Genomic DNA, 13,874 nt, shown 5'->3' with positions numbered 1-13,874 from the left:
GTTTAATTCCAATTTAATACTTAACAATAATTTAGTAAAGTAGACTACTTGTAAGAATTTTAAAGGGTTTCAATTTTTTTAATGCAATGTTAGACAAATAATATAATTCAAGAGACCTAAGTTTAATTAACAAATAAGGTTAAAAAATATGAAGCAAATAAATTGGAAAAAGTACAGCTTTAGTTGATTTTTAACTATATGTTAATTTTACAAAAATGACTTAAAGTTTTCCATCCACCCTGATAAAAACCACATAACTAACAGTAATTTTAGTAGTTAAATTAAAAATAAACTTTTCTAGTAATGAGCTTTGAATTACAGATAAAACAGATAAAATAAATACAACTAATAAAAACAATTTCAAAATAATAAATCATTACAATTAACTGAAAGTTTTAAATGTAGGGTAGCCACTCAATTTAAGCCAGCCTAAGTGACCGAAAACTAGCCTGAATTAAAAAAAGCTAGCCTGAGTCAGCAAGACTTTATAAGAAAATTGAAAAAAGCTTTGAGTTAAAGCTAAAAAAAATGAAAAGAAAACTTTTGTATAAAAAATACAAAAATTATTAACAAAAAGATTTAAACCACTTATTTAAAGAATATTAAAAAATTTAAAGTAGGAAATACTAGCCTGAAACTAAGAAAAAAATTCTACAGAATTATGTAATTAACAAATCAAGCCTAAGATTTTTCAAAAAGCAAAGATTCCAAACTAGCTGGAGTTGGCCTGAGTTTAAAAAATTTAAGTTAAACTTAGTTATCTTGGGTATTTAAGAGGGGTAGCTGTCAATTTTGCACCTGTGTACAAAATTGCACAAAGACGTTTTTGCACAAGGGGATAAAATTGCACAAAGATACTTTTGCACAAAGGGTCACTTTTGCACAAAGATATTTTTGCACAGGTTGAATATTTTTTAATTACTTTAAATTATCTATTTATTTTTTTATTTTCCTTTCACTGTTACTCTTAACCCTTACCCTTGGTCAGTAGCTTTTTTTTTTTAAATAACCATTTATATATATATATATATATATTTTTATAATAATTTGTATTAGTAATATTTCTTTACTATCACTGTTACCACTAACCCTTACCCTCAGTCAGTTACTTTTTTATTTTTGTTTTAGTCTTGTTATTGATTTTAGTTTTTTTTTGTTTTTATGTTTTTCTGTTTTTTTACCCTTGTGCAAAATTGACCCTTGGTGTAAAATTATTTTCGTGGAATGTTGTGCACTCCTGCAATTTTGTCCTTGTGCAATTTTGATCCATAACCATTTAAAGCATGGTAACCCAGAAACTGCTAAATTATTTTAAAACCAGGTAGCAAAAATTTTGAGAAATATCTTATAGATTTTCTGATTTTCTTCCAAGTTTTCAAAGCACAATATTTCTTGTACTAGTGAAAACTAAACTTAAGGTAAAAAATATTTTAAATGTATAAAAACTTCTTTAAAAATACTGTAAATATTTAAAGTGTGCTATCTTTGAATAATGTATATTTGCTTGTGGTAAATAATAGTTGTTTGTTATATAAGCTAAATTCAATTATCTAGCATTAAAAACCTCTCAAGTTTTTAGGTTTTTTCAGGTTATTTTTACCTTTGTTAAGTTATTCAAATTTTTTGAAATTTCTGACAAAAACTAAATGTTGTATTAAAGATTACAGCAAAAATTGAGCATAAGTACTTCAAACCAGGTAAAAATTGTTATCATTTAGCTAATGGTTTCTTTGATATTTTTCAAGGTTTCTATTTTTTTCCCAGGTTTTTTTAAGTACTTCGAGGTTTTCCAACTTTATTTAAGATGTTTTAGAACTAAAGTTTTACTGGTATTGTTTATAAAACTATTTAAAAAAAATATTTATTAACATAATAAAATACTTAAGTATATTTGAATTCTTATTTTAAGATTGATTGAAATTAAGGCAACTGAGTGAGTTGAACATTTTCCTATTAGTTTATTCTTTTAATACATAAATAAGCTACCAGTAACTTTTACATCTCTATAAAATTTAGAGTAATTATAAATATTAGAAGGTCAAATTTTAAGAGATATCTAGGTTCTTTATGAAACACACAAACTAAAAAAATTAAAATATTATTACTTAAAAACTAGTTTTCTTCTAAACTTCTGAGCAACTAGTTAAAACTAATTTAGTTGAATCTATATAGAACTTAAAAAAACCTGCTGAAAAAAAGTTTAAAATTTTTAATTGAAAGTTTTGTTTTCTTAATGAATAAACTAGTGAAAAATATATTTAAAATAAAATACTTAATTGGTACATCCCAATGTTTTTGGCAACTTTTCTCCAGGTTTTCAAAATATTTACTAGGTTTTTAAAATTATATGCTTGATGGTCTATTTCTAGCTTAAAATTAAACTCAAGTTAAGAAACTGTGTTAAATAGTATAACAACATTGAAAAGATATCCTAAAGCTTCTTTAAATGTGTTTTTTAATAAAATGAATTTTTGGAGATGACAAAAAAAAAAAAATCATGCATACTATAGATTTTTTGTGTCAAGTTGAATATTTTACTACTTGAAATGTTAAATATGTTTAAAATTCCAGGTTTTTCCAGGTTCTTTTAGTGATTTTGTTCAAAAATCCAGGTTTTTATTAAAATTTCTCAAATTTCAGGTTTTACCAGGATTTTTTAGTCTAAATTGTAAAATTCCAGGTTTTTTGGCACCCTGTACATTTATAATTTTTCATCAACAAAATCAGACATAAAAATTATATCATTTTAATTTTCTTTTAAATCTGTTTAAAAAAAAATTCATATTTTAAGGAATACTTCCTGAAAATTTGAGGTCTTTACAGGGTTGCCAAAGGTTTTATGCAAATTTCTACCAGGTTTTAAAAAACAAGTTTTTTGGTCACCTTTTAGTATAAAATTAAGTGAAGTTAAAACAAAAACTGTCTTTATAGCATAACAACATTAAAAGGATAATTTAAAGCTACTTAAATTGGTTTAACAATTGAAATTTTTTTCAATGAAACAAAACTTTTGTCATCTTTGTAATTGAAATTGTAGAAAATTTGTTAATTTACATGTAAAAATAGTTAAACATTCCAGGTTTTTAAGTTTTTTTCGAATAAATTGTCAAACTACAGATTTTACTGGGATACTTTAAAAGAATTTTTTAAGTTTATAATTTAAAAAAGAATAAAATTAACAATTGCAGGCTATAGGAAACCTTTAAAATTATATATATCTCAGAACAGGACAGTAAAGTGCAGTTCTGATTACTAAACTTACTTTTAGCAAGTTACTGCACCAGGCACGTAGCTTGGTACGTTTCTGCAAATCTATAGAAATGTAAACATTTGTGCAAAAAAAACTTGCTTTTCTTTCGATTATTCAGCTTTTAACACCTTGTTTCTTTAGCTTTAAGTATTGGTTTATACTTAGTTTTACACTCCTGAGTGATAAATTTTATTTTTACGGTACTCTCTAGCACTTTTAGTGTTGTAAACATTGAACAAATTGAATACATCTAAATTGTATACAAATTGGTTGGTGTAGATTTCTTTTATCAAATAGCAAACTATTATAAAAAGATCCATTTAAAAGCTGTAGATTTGGTTTAAATGATGTGATAGAATAAAAAAAGTAAGTGTGAGAGAGGATCTTGTACTATTGAAATGTTTATGGTGAGTCAAAAGGAGCTTAACATTTTTTGTGTTACAAAAGAGCAAATACAGATAGAAGATATATAACAAGATGAATTTCAAAGTAGATGAACCTCAAAGTAAACTAACATGAAGAATTAACTTTTGTTTTAAATCAAATTGACTACCTGAGTTTAATGTTTTATATTAAATCCCTGTGGTTGACAAATATAAAAAAATGAAAAACTTTTGAAACAGTGATGATAATATCATTTTCTAAAGTTTTATCAAGAAAAATTATGCAAATATTATTTGAAAGTAAAATCAACCACTTGGTACCATTGACACTCAAAGCTATTAACAAATTCGATCAATCTGAAGTTCAGTTTGTTACAAAGAGTTCCAGATAAGTACTTCAAGAAAAAGCTCTTTGAATGATGTTTTCAGACAACTATGTAAATTATAAAGTTTGTTTCAACTTGTTTTTAAACATTATTGTAAATTTTATTTTTCTACAAACATTGTTGTTTACAATATGAAGATTTTTGTATGTTATATTTTTTTTAAACGTATCAAGAAAATGTATTGTATCTGTTGTTTTAAGATAAGTTTATAAATTTTAAAGTTGTTTACTAAATTTATAAAATATATCAGTTTAATTCTTTAATCTACGTTTGATAAATGATAAAAGGTTTTAAAATAAGTTTTATGTAACTTTTTCAATCTAAGATTAAAAAGAACAAGTTAATACTATTTATTTTAAGAAGTGTTTAGTTGTATTGTTAATTCATAACAAGTTAAAAAAAAAAAAATTTTGTTTTTAAAAATCTTTATGTTTAATTCATTTATATGTTTTACTTGTATCTGAAAAATATTGATGTTTTTTAATATTTAAAGTTTGTGGTTATCTAACTAAGTTTTTTTATTTAACAAGTTTGTTTTGTAAAAAAAAAGTTTGATTCTTTTTTACAGCTTTTATTTAACTTTTTATTTTTTAGTAAGAAAATGTTTTATTCTTTTTTACAGCTTAAATCTTTATGCTACCAAAGCTAGTAATAACATTTACAAAGACGTATACTCTTCCTTTCTTATTATGAATTATTTTTGACAAAATAAAGTAATTGTACATCTGAATTTTATCTAATGTTGTTAACTTTTTTATTTTATATCTCTTTTATTCTTTATTCAACTCCTAAATTTATGATTTTTATTTAATTTTTGTAAATGTTTTCTGAATTGGGGAAACTGTTTTCAAGGTTTATATTTTAGGCCTATCAGTAATACTATTAAAGTTAAGTTCTTAACTAATGTTTTTATTTCAAATGAAAGGTTAATAGGTTCATAAAAATTTCAACACATAAAGAATTATAGGGGGTCAAGAGCAGTACAAATTACCTTGTATTCAGTTATTCATTATACTTAAACTTTCAATTTATTTCAAAACTTTTAACAATACTGCACTTTTTCATATAAAATTAAAGGTAATTAAAACTACTCTTATTCTTGTATATTTTTTTGCAGATTTTTAACTTTTTTGAACTAGCTACGTTCCTGTAGTGCACAAATATATTTATGAAAATTAGTGTAAATGCTGTTGAAGTTTGCTTTAATATAATAATGAAAGTTTAAGCTAATACACTTAGTAATTGTGACTTAATAACTAAAGATATAAAAATTTTTTTATTCACACATTACTATTTTTCAGGGAAAGGGTTAATATGGACCATGACACTTTTGCACAAAGGGTCAAATATGTACCAAGAGATACTATTCCAAAAAGGAAAATTTTTAAACAAAGAAATTTTTGCATGAAGACACTTATGCACAAAAATATATTTTTTTAAATATAAAAAAAACATGAAGATAAGTTAAAAAAAAAAAGAAAAACAAATTACCAACCAAGGGTATAAGGGTTGGGAGTAACAAACATAGTAAAAATAAAAAAGAATTAATAAGTTTTTTTAATGAAATAAAATTAACAATAAAAAACAAAATAAAACTATTTAATGAAAAAATAGTAACAATTAATTAATAACTTGATAAAAGGAAGAAAAAAGTTACCAACCATGGGTAAGGGTTAGGGGTAACAGTGATAAAAAAAATATAATATAATAAAATTAATAAAAAATAAAATTCATAATATGCAAAATATGTCTTTGTGCAAAAATGACCACTTGTGCAAAATTGCCTTTGTGCAAAAGTGTGCCTTTAAGCAAAAGTGTCCCTTCAAGCATATTTGACACCTACCCATTTAAAAAAGGATTGATTTGAGTCTAACTAGTATTAAATGTTTTAAAAATGCTAATATTTTTATCTCGTATATCAGTATTGCTGATAGTTTTTGAGATATATCTTCCGTGTTGTTGATAGTAAAAGTTTTTGGGAATATTATTGGTAGTAAATTAAGTTTAAAGTAAATAACTGTCTTTAATAGCATATCAACAATGGAAAGATACTGTAAAGCTACTTTAAATGTTGTTTTAGTAGTTAAAAAAAACTAAATGATAAAAACAAATTCAAATATACAGGGTTGCCAAATGATGTTGACAAATTTTTAAAACTCGTTAAGGTCTTTAAAATTACACATTTTAGGGTTGATTTTTAGTTTGAAATAAAGCTTAAGGTAAAAAAAAAATTGTTATATAGTATAACAACATTTAAAAGCTACTGTAGAACTTTTAATATGTTTTTCAATAAATTTTTTCAAATCATAATTTTACTACTTAACATTTAAAAGTTGTTCAAAATTCCAGGTTTTTATCAAAATTTCTCAAATTCCAGGTTTTTGACAACCCTGAACATATAATACTTTTTTTGTGCAAAAAAAAAATTCATTACTTAAGATTACATTATTAACTGCTTAAAACTTCAGATCTTTCCCTTTTTTTTTTACTAAAACTCAGAGAATTTCATAGCCTAAATTGTTAAACACCATATTTTTCCAGGATTCCAGGTTTTATAGCAGCACTGCTATATACACAAAAATTTCAATAAATGTGGCCTGAATATGAGGGCTCTTGATTTAAACTTTTCAAGATCTTCCCCAGTGGTTGGTATTTTCTAGGTAGAAAAACATAAAATTGCTTCTTCCCTTTACAGCAATTTAAATTACAAATTACAAAACAAACATTTTATGAAAGTCAAGCAAACAATTTGTCATCACTTGTAATTCTACTCGTTGTTGTTATTATTTCATAATTAATAATCAGATTTACTTTTAAACTGAAGTATATAAAATGATGGTCATCAACAATATGTATACAAAACTTCTAAATATTTTCTTTTTGCCAAAAATAAATAAAGTCTGGAGTACATTCTAAACGTCCTCCAATAAGAAGTCTAAAACCTGAGATTTAAGAAAAAAATTCAAACTAGCCTAGAATTTTCAAAAGATTTTAAAAAGTTAGGATTTTTAAGTAAAGAGAAAAATAAATCAATTATTCTGAGTGTGTGGCGTACCTGTAATAAAGGTTCAAGATACAATGTGATGTTAAGAGGTAAAAGATGTTCCATAGTCTGACTCAAGAATATCAGAAGCTAATTAACCAATGTTGTTTCTTTATGTTTTCCACTTTAGGGAAATCAAAATATACCAAACAAAATGACTTTTTTTACAGCTATGGTTAAAACAGCGTCGGCTGCAGTTCTATGGTCGCTTCTGATTAGCTAATAATTTAAGTTTTAAGTTCCTAAACTCTTATTTTTCGGTTTAAATTTTATATATTTGGGTAAAGTGAGTAAGGGATAAGGGTATGAATGTACTTAAAATTTTGCTGTATTATCAATTTACCTAATTTGTATAATGTTATAATTAAAAACACTTTTTAAGACTTTCAAATGCAGCCGACCCATAAAAATGACAATCTGTCTTTAAATTAAGAGGAAACTTGAGTAATTTTTCTTAAACATAAATTTTTAACATATAACAACTTAATGAACTTCATTCTTCAAGTAATCTTACAAAAATTAAATAGCTAAATGTTACAGATTTAGAAAAAAATCGTTTTTTTGTTTTATTTTAAGTTTATGGGGTGCACGACAGTTCAGAAAACTCGGAAATTTAAATTCCGAAACTTCAAACTTAAAATAATAAAAGGCAATTTCTCAAAAAATAAATCATTTAAAAAAATTATAAATAAAAATACTGTATAAAAGTTTGTTTTATATTAAACACTTTTTCCTAAAGACATTTTTTAATACTTTAGGAGATATGGCTAAAATAGGTTTTAAATTGTAGTAACTTTAAGTATTTTTTAATTTTGTTTTGAATAAATATACTTTTTGTAAAAATGAAATCACAAAACCATTTGAACCTAACTTTTTTTTTTCAATTTTACAACTGATAGCTATAGTTAACCCAACTTTTTTTTATTTAATATTTTAGTTTTGTTAAAACGCTACACGGAAATACAAAATAAATTATCTTCAAAAAAGTTATTTCTATAAGATTCAAAGCCACACAAGTGATTAATTGACAACAAAAATATTATGTGGTTTTAGCTTAATAGTAATAAATCTACTAGAATTGATCGTAAAATAACCTCAAAAGTAAAAAAGTCTAATTTAGGCCATAAATATAAAGTTTAACACTAGAAATGGGCCATTTAAAATCTAGAAATAAATTATTATTAACACGTTTGTCATTTTACGATGTGAATAAAAACTTTTAGTAATTTCTAATTACTCACATTTTAAGTTTTCCCTCAAAATAAAAACCTATTTTACCTTCTGTCGTTAGACTTTAAGCGGCTATATACCAATTACCATTTCAACAATATGTTTAAACTTTTAAAAGTTCTTCTAAATAGCTTGTAACTTAATTCAAATTATGAAAGAAGGTCAAGTTTTATGAAGACTTACCTTTAAACGCCCTTTATTAATTTAAAAACATAAACTTGTACAAAACTGTTTTTTCAGTTTAATTAAGTCTAAAATCAAGTAATTTTTTGAGATATGAAACTTTCTATATAATAAATATATGTTCATAACTGTTATTCAATATAAAAAAATTATTATGGATCTTAATGACGCTTTGAAAACTTTCCGAGTTGAACTCTAAGTTGAAAACCTAATAGTTGACACTAATACAAAAAAATTTAACTGCATAAAAGGTAGTTATATGATTTAATTTTATATTTGACAATACAATTTTTGTTAAAATTCATTTTTAGAAGTTATTTATACTTTTGGTTGTTAAAAACCTTACTTAAGTTCAACAAGATAATTACAAATTTTTTACATTTTTGAAATAAGCTTATTAGTAAATCTTTATGCTGCTACGTAGTTCTTAATGTATGTTAAAGTACATGATCTTTAGTTATGCTTCATAATTTTTTACGTACATTCGTTATTAAACAATAACATAAGTTTCCTTTAACATAGAAAGCAAGTTTTTAAATATAAGACAATCAAATTTGATACAAAACTTTTGCAATTTTATTTATTAGAAACATAGGCAGAAACAATAAAAATAGTTGAAATTATTTAAAAAATTTAAGTTTCTGTACATGAAAAACAGTTCCTTGTATACCAGGGTGAGATGAGAACTGGACTTTACCAACAGAAACGGGCATCATATTGTTATAGAAACAAAATTAGCATTTGTTTATTTCTGCTAAAACATTAGGTAAAACTAAACTATTTGTGAACAAGTAGAACTTTTAAATATGTAAAAAGTACTGTGTTGCAAGTTACTTGTAATATGAAAAAAAAGAGTTGTTAATAATGAACAATAATTATTGTGTTTTGACTGAAATTTAATACTCGAGTTCGAGTAGTTGTGTGGCTTTTTGTTCATCGAAATCTAGCAACTATGGTGTATATTAGTATGGGCAATGTACGGCCCGCGAGCCGGAGTGATTGACCTCTAAATCTTTATTTAGTTTTAACGGAACCCGGCCCGCCATCGAAAGTGACCAGCCCGCTAAGTATTTTCAAGATAGGCAATCATTTAAATGAAATCCGGCCCGCCAATGTAAATATTAAAAAAATTGTAGAAAACTTTTTCTCGTAATTTTCACAAAACAAAACTGTAAGACTTTGGTCCTGACAAAGTTTTCATAAATGGCTTTTATATTTGTGTAGTAATAAAACACCATTTTGTTCTAGTTTTTTATTCTGTTTTAAGACAAGTGAAATACTCTTTTCTCAAATAACCGAAAATCAATTTGCTTACTTAAAACTGATGATCTTACCTACCATAATTTCATTTATAAACAATGGACGTGTCAAAAGTTGCTGTTATTCTCATATAAATTGTGAGTTGTTTTTATAGATATCAAGAAAAGTAAAAGTTTTTCTTTCCAAACAAAAAATTGAAAACTATTTCAAGTCAAACTGCTCATTTTTACATTTTAGTATAATATTTTGAAGGCAAAATATAAAAACATTTTAAGTTTTTTAACTTAACTTTTGTAGTTATGTTTGATACTTTTATAAGAGTTGCCTAACACTCAGACTACTAAATAACTCTGGCTAGTTTAAAGTTCTTTAAAATCTCAGCTAATTTAGGATAGTTTTTTTTTTTTTTGAATGTCAGGTAAAATTTTTTTTTTTACTAATAAAAATTTCCAGGGGCCACGAGCAGCAAGGGGTTAAGGGGGGGCATGATCAGTAAAGGAGCCTCAGGGGAACCATGAGGTCATAACCTGAAACTTACACTATATATTCTGGAGTTGATGATGAAAAGCAAAGATGAAGATCTTAGGTGTTTCAAATGGTAGTTTAATAATATTCTTGAAAGGTTCCATTTAAAAAATGTTTGAGAAACCCTTATGTAGAATAATGTAATTTAAATAGATTAAAAAAACAGTTATATTCAAAATGTCTTATATATATGTTTTTAATTTTGTTGATTATCAAATATATTAAAAGTACTTTTTACTGTATACTTTTATTAACTCTACACTACTAAGCTCAATTGGACCAAAATGTAACTTTTTACTAAAAGTAGATGGAAAAAACTGCACTTTTAAAAGTCTAAAAAAGACCTCTAAAATCTCAAGGTATCCACAAACTCTGGATAACTTAGAACAGTTTGAAAAATTTTAAAATCTCAGGACTACTCTTGATAGTTTGAAATTATAAAAAACAAACTAGGATCACTGAGGCCAGTTTAGTTTTTAATAAAAGTATTATTATAGTTATATGAATCCTGAAACTCTAGGGGCATTTTTTTATAGATTTTTAAATAGATTCAGGTGATTTAGTTTCAATAATTTGTTATTTTATAATTATTTTTGTTAAATTATTAAATTTGTGTAGATTTTGAGAGTTTTCTTTCAAAGATAAAAAAGTCAGGATGTCTCAGGACAACTTTTTTGGCTCTCTTAGCTGCAACCCTGCATCCTGTATTATGCCTTTATGTTCATCAATTTCTTGTAGTTTTTATTTTTTGCCTTTTACGGTAAAGCTGTTTCATATATCAGAACTACTTGTTGTTATGTTTCTTTTATATGTGCAATTATATGTTTAAATTTAGTTTATTAAAATTAAAAGCTAGTAGTTTAATACTGTCATATTAGTTAACTTTTGGGTAAACATTTTCAATGTAAACTCCAGCCAACGGTTACCAAAATGAAACAATTCCAAATACTTAACAAATTTTATAATGTTTTAGCTTAAAATTTAACGCTCGAGTAATTTTAAGTAACTAAATTGTTGTATTTAAAATACTAACTAGTATTAACTCGGTATAGAGATATAATAATTATAGAATAATGAATAATTTATACTGCTGTTGAATATTTTTTTTATTACTATTAATTAATTTTCTTTTTATTTTTTTCACCATCACTGTTACCCCTAACCTTTACCCTCGGTCGGTAGCTTTTTATTTAATTGTTTTTATTTTTTTTTAGTTAAATAATTTTTATTTTGTATTTTTTATTTTCAGTTTTACTATCACTGTTACCCCTAACCAGGGACGTAGCTTGGTAGGTTTCTGCAAATCTACAGAAACGTATTCTTATGTGCGAAAAAACTTGCTTTTATTTCAGCTTGAAAAGACTCTGCTGTCTTAGCTTTTAGTATTCATTTATGCTTAATTTTGCACTCCTGAGAGATAATTTTGACATATATGTACTCTTTAGCATTTTTAGTGTCGTAAAAAAATTTAACGAATTTAATACAATCAAATTGTAACATTTAGGGCGTTAAAACTTTATTTTGTCAAAAAGCTGCAATGCAAAATTGATTCTAAAGGAAGCTGTAGCTTCAAAAATCAAAATCATACAATTTTATGTTACAAAAATTTGCATAATTTGTTGTTACTATTGACTACATTAAATGTTTGATTTTCAAAACAGTATAAATGTTTTTGAGTTAAATGGTGATTTTTTACACTTGTTTTGAATGAAGGGTAGGACTTTTTAACTTTTTATGGGTAGTTTTAAGTATTGGGTACTTTTAATTGCCTTAATTTTGCAAAAAAAAAGTACCCAATGTTTTGATGATGTCATTAACTTTACTTTGGGTAGTTATTAAGGTTAAACTTTGTAAAATAAATGAATTTGCTGTCTAGGCCTATGATAAATTCACTTTGTTTATTTTTCTAAATGTAAAAATAATTGTATCTGAAATAATACAATACTAAAAATTTCACTATGTTAACAAAATTAATAAATATAATTTTCAACCTTGATATTTTTTGTGTAACTTACAATTTTAAATTCAACCACAAATTAAGCTATTGACTATGAAAATTTTTCTTTTATAGATTATTGATGACTTTAAGTTTTCATATTTTATAAAAATTTTATTATTTTACATGTAGAATTAGTTTAAAAATTACAGATTTTTTTATGATTTTTTCTTTAAACACTAGATTTTTTCAATTTTTTTAATTTCAAAAGTTCAAGGTTTTTCCAGTTTTTGTTTAAACTGTCAAGATCCTGGATTCCAGGTGTTTTGGCAACCCTGCTCAAATTTTAAGGAAGTATTCCTTTCAGTATTTAAAAAGTAGTAAAAGATGACAATTAAAACCTAGTGTATTTATAACCTACTCTCCTATTTTAATGTTTTATATCAAAAATTTGTTTCGGTATAAAAAATCTGTATAAAGATACTTGTAATTTGGATTAAATTTCATAAAGTGACATCAACTTGTAATAAAAGTGATCTACACCCTCCCTGTACCCAAGGTGGCTCCTAAAGTTTTTTTGAAACTTCTTTCAATTTTTCAAAATTTAATATATTTTTTTTAATTCAAGTCTTATTTACTTTTCTAGACAAAATAAGTGATCAGAATTTTAAGTCATTCTAGGATTCTATATAACATTCCAAGATTCCCATAAGCATTTAGGTTTGATGGCCACCATGTGAACTTTATTTCAAAATATAAAAAGGTAGCTTTTATTGAAGTACATAACTCATGTATAATTAGTTCAAAATTTTTTATGAATTAAATTCATCAATAAACTATAAAAGAAGAAGTTTAAAAATAATTTTCTAAATTTGTGTTTGAATTTAAAATTGTTACTTTATGTAAACAAAAAATATTTCTATAATTTTGTTAACATAGCGAAATGTTTAGTATTATTCTATTGTTTTATTTCAGATATGATTATTTACATATTTTAGAAAATTAAAAAAGTGAATTTGTCATAGGCTTAGACAGCAATTTTGTTTTTTTTACAAGTTTAAGCTTCAAAACTACCCAAAGTAAAGTTAATGACGTCATCAAAATATTTGGTACTTTTTTTTTTGCAAATTTGCTGCAATTGAAAGTACCCAATATTTAAAACTACCTATAAAAATTTCTACCGTTTAATGAATGTTTTTTTGGTTTACATAAGTGGCAAGACATAAAGAGTCATAGGGGGTGTGGAGCAAATTAGATTGCCTTGTATACAGTTATCACTCGTACCTCAACATTCCATTTTTGATGTATTACTATAACTGCATTTTTTCAGATTAAATTCAATAACATTAGAGGTAGTTTAAATTGCTGTGTTTCCGCTAAAACGTTATCACGAGTTATTTCAGATGTTTTAATTTCTGCAGATTCGTAACTTTTTTGAGCTAGCTACGTCCCTGCCCCTAACCCTCACCCTCGGTCAGTAATTTTTTTTTGTAATTTATCTTTTAGTTTTTTTCTGTTTTTTTTTATACTCTCGGTTAAAAATTGACTCTTGGTGCAGAATTGCCTTCGTGCAATTTTGTGCCCTTGTACAAATTTGTCTTCGTGCAATTTTGACCCGTTCCAGTAAAATACATAGCTAAGTAGTCTTTAACGACACTTAATTAAGTAACGCTAGAAA

The sequence above is a fragment of the Thalia democratica genome, chromosome 6, assembly GCF_965202585.1.
Source record: "Thalia democratica chromosome 6, ktThaDemo2.hap1.1, whole genome shotgun sequence".
NCBI classification, from domain to species: Eukaryota; Metazoa; Chordata; class Thaliacea; order Salpida; family Salpidae; genus Thalia; species Thalia democratica.
This window is presented reverse-complemented; position numbering follows the sequence as displayed.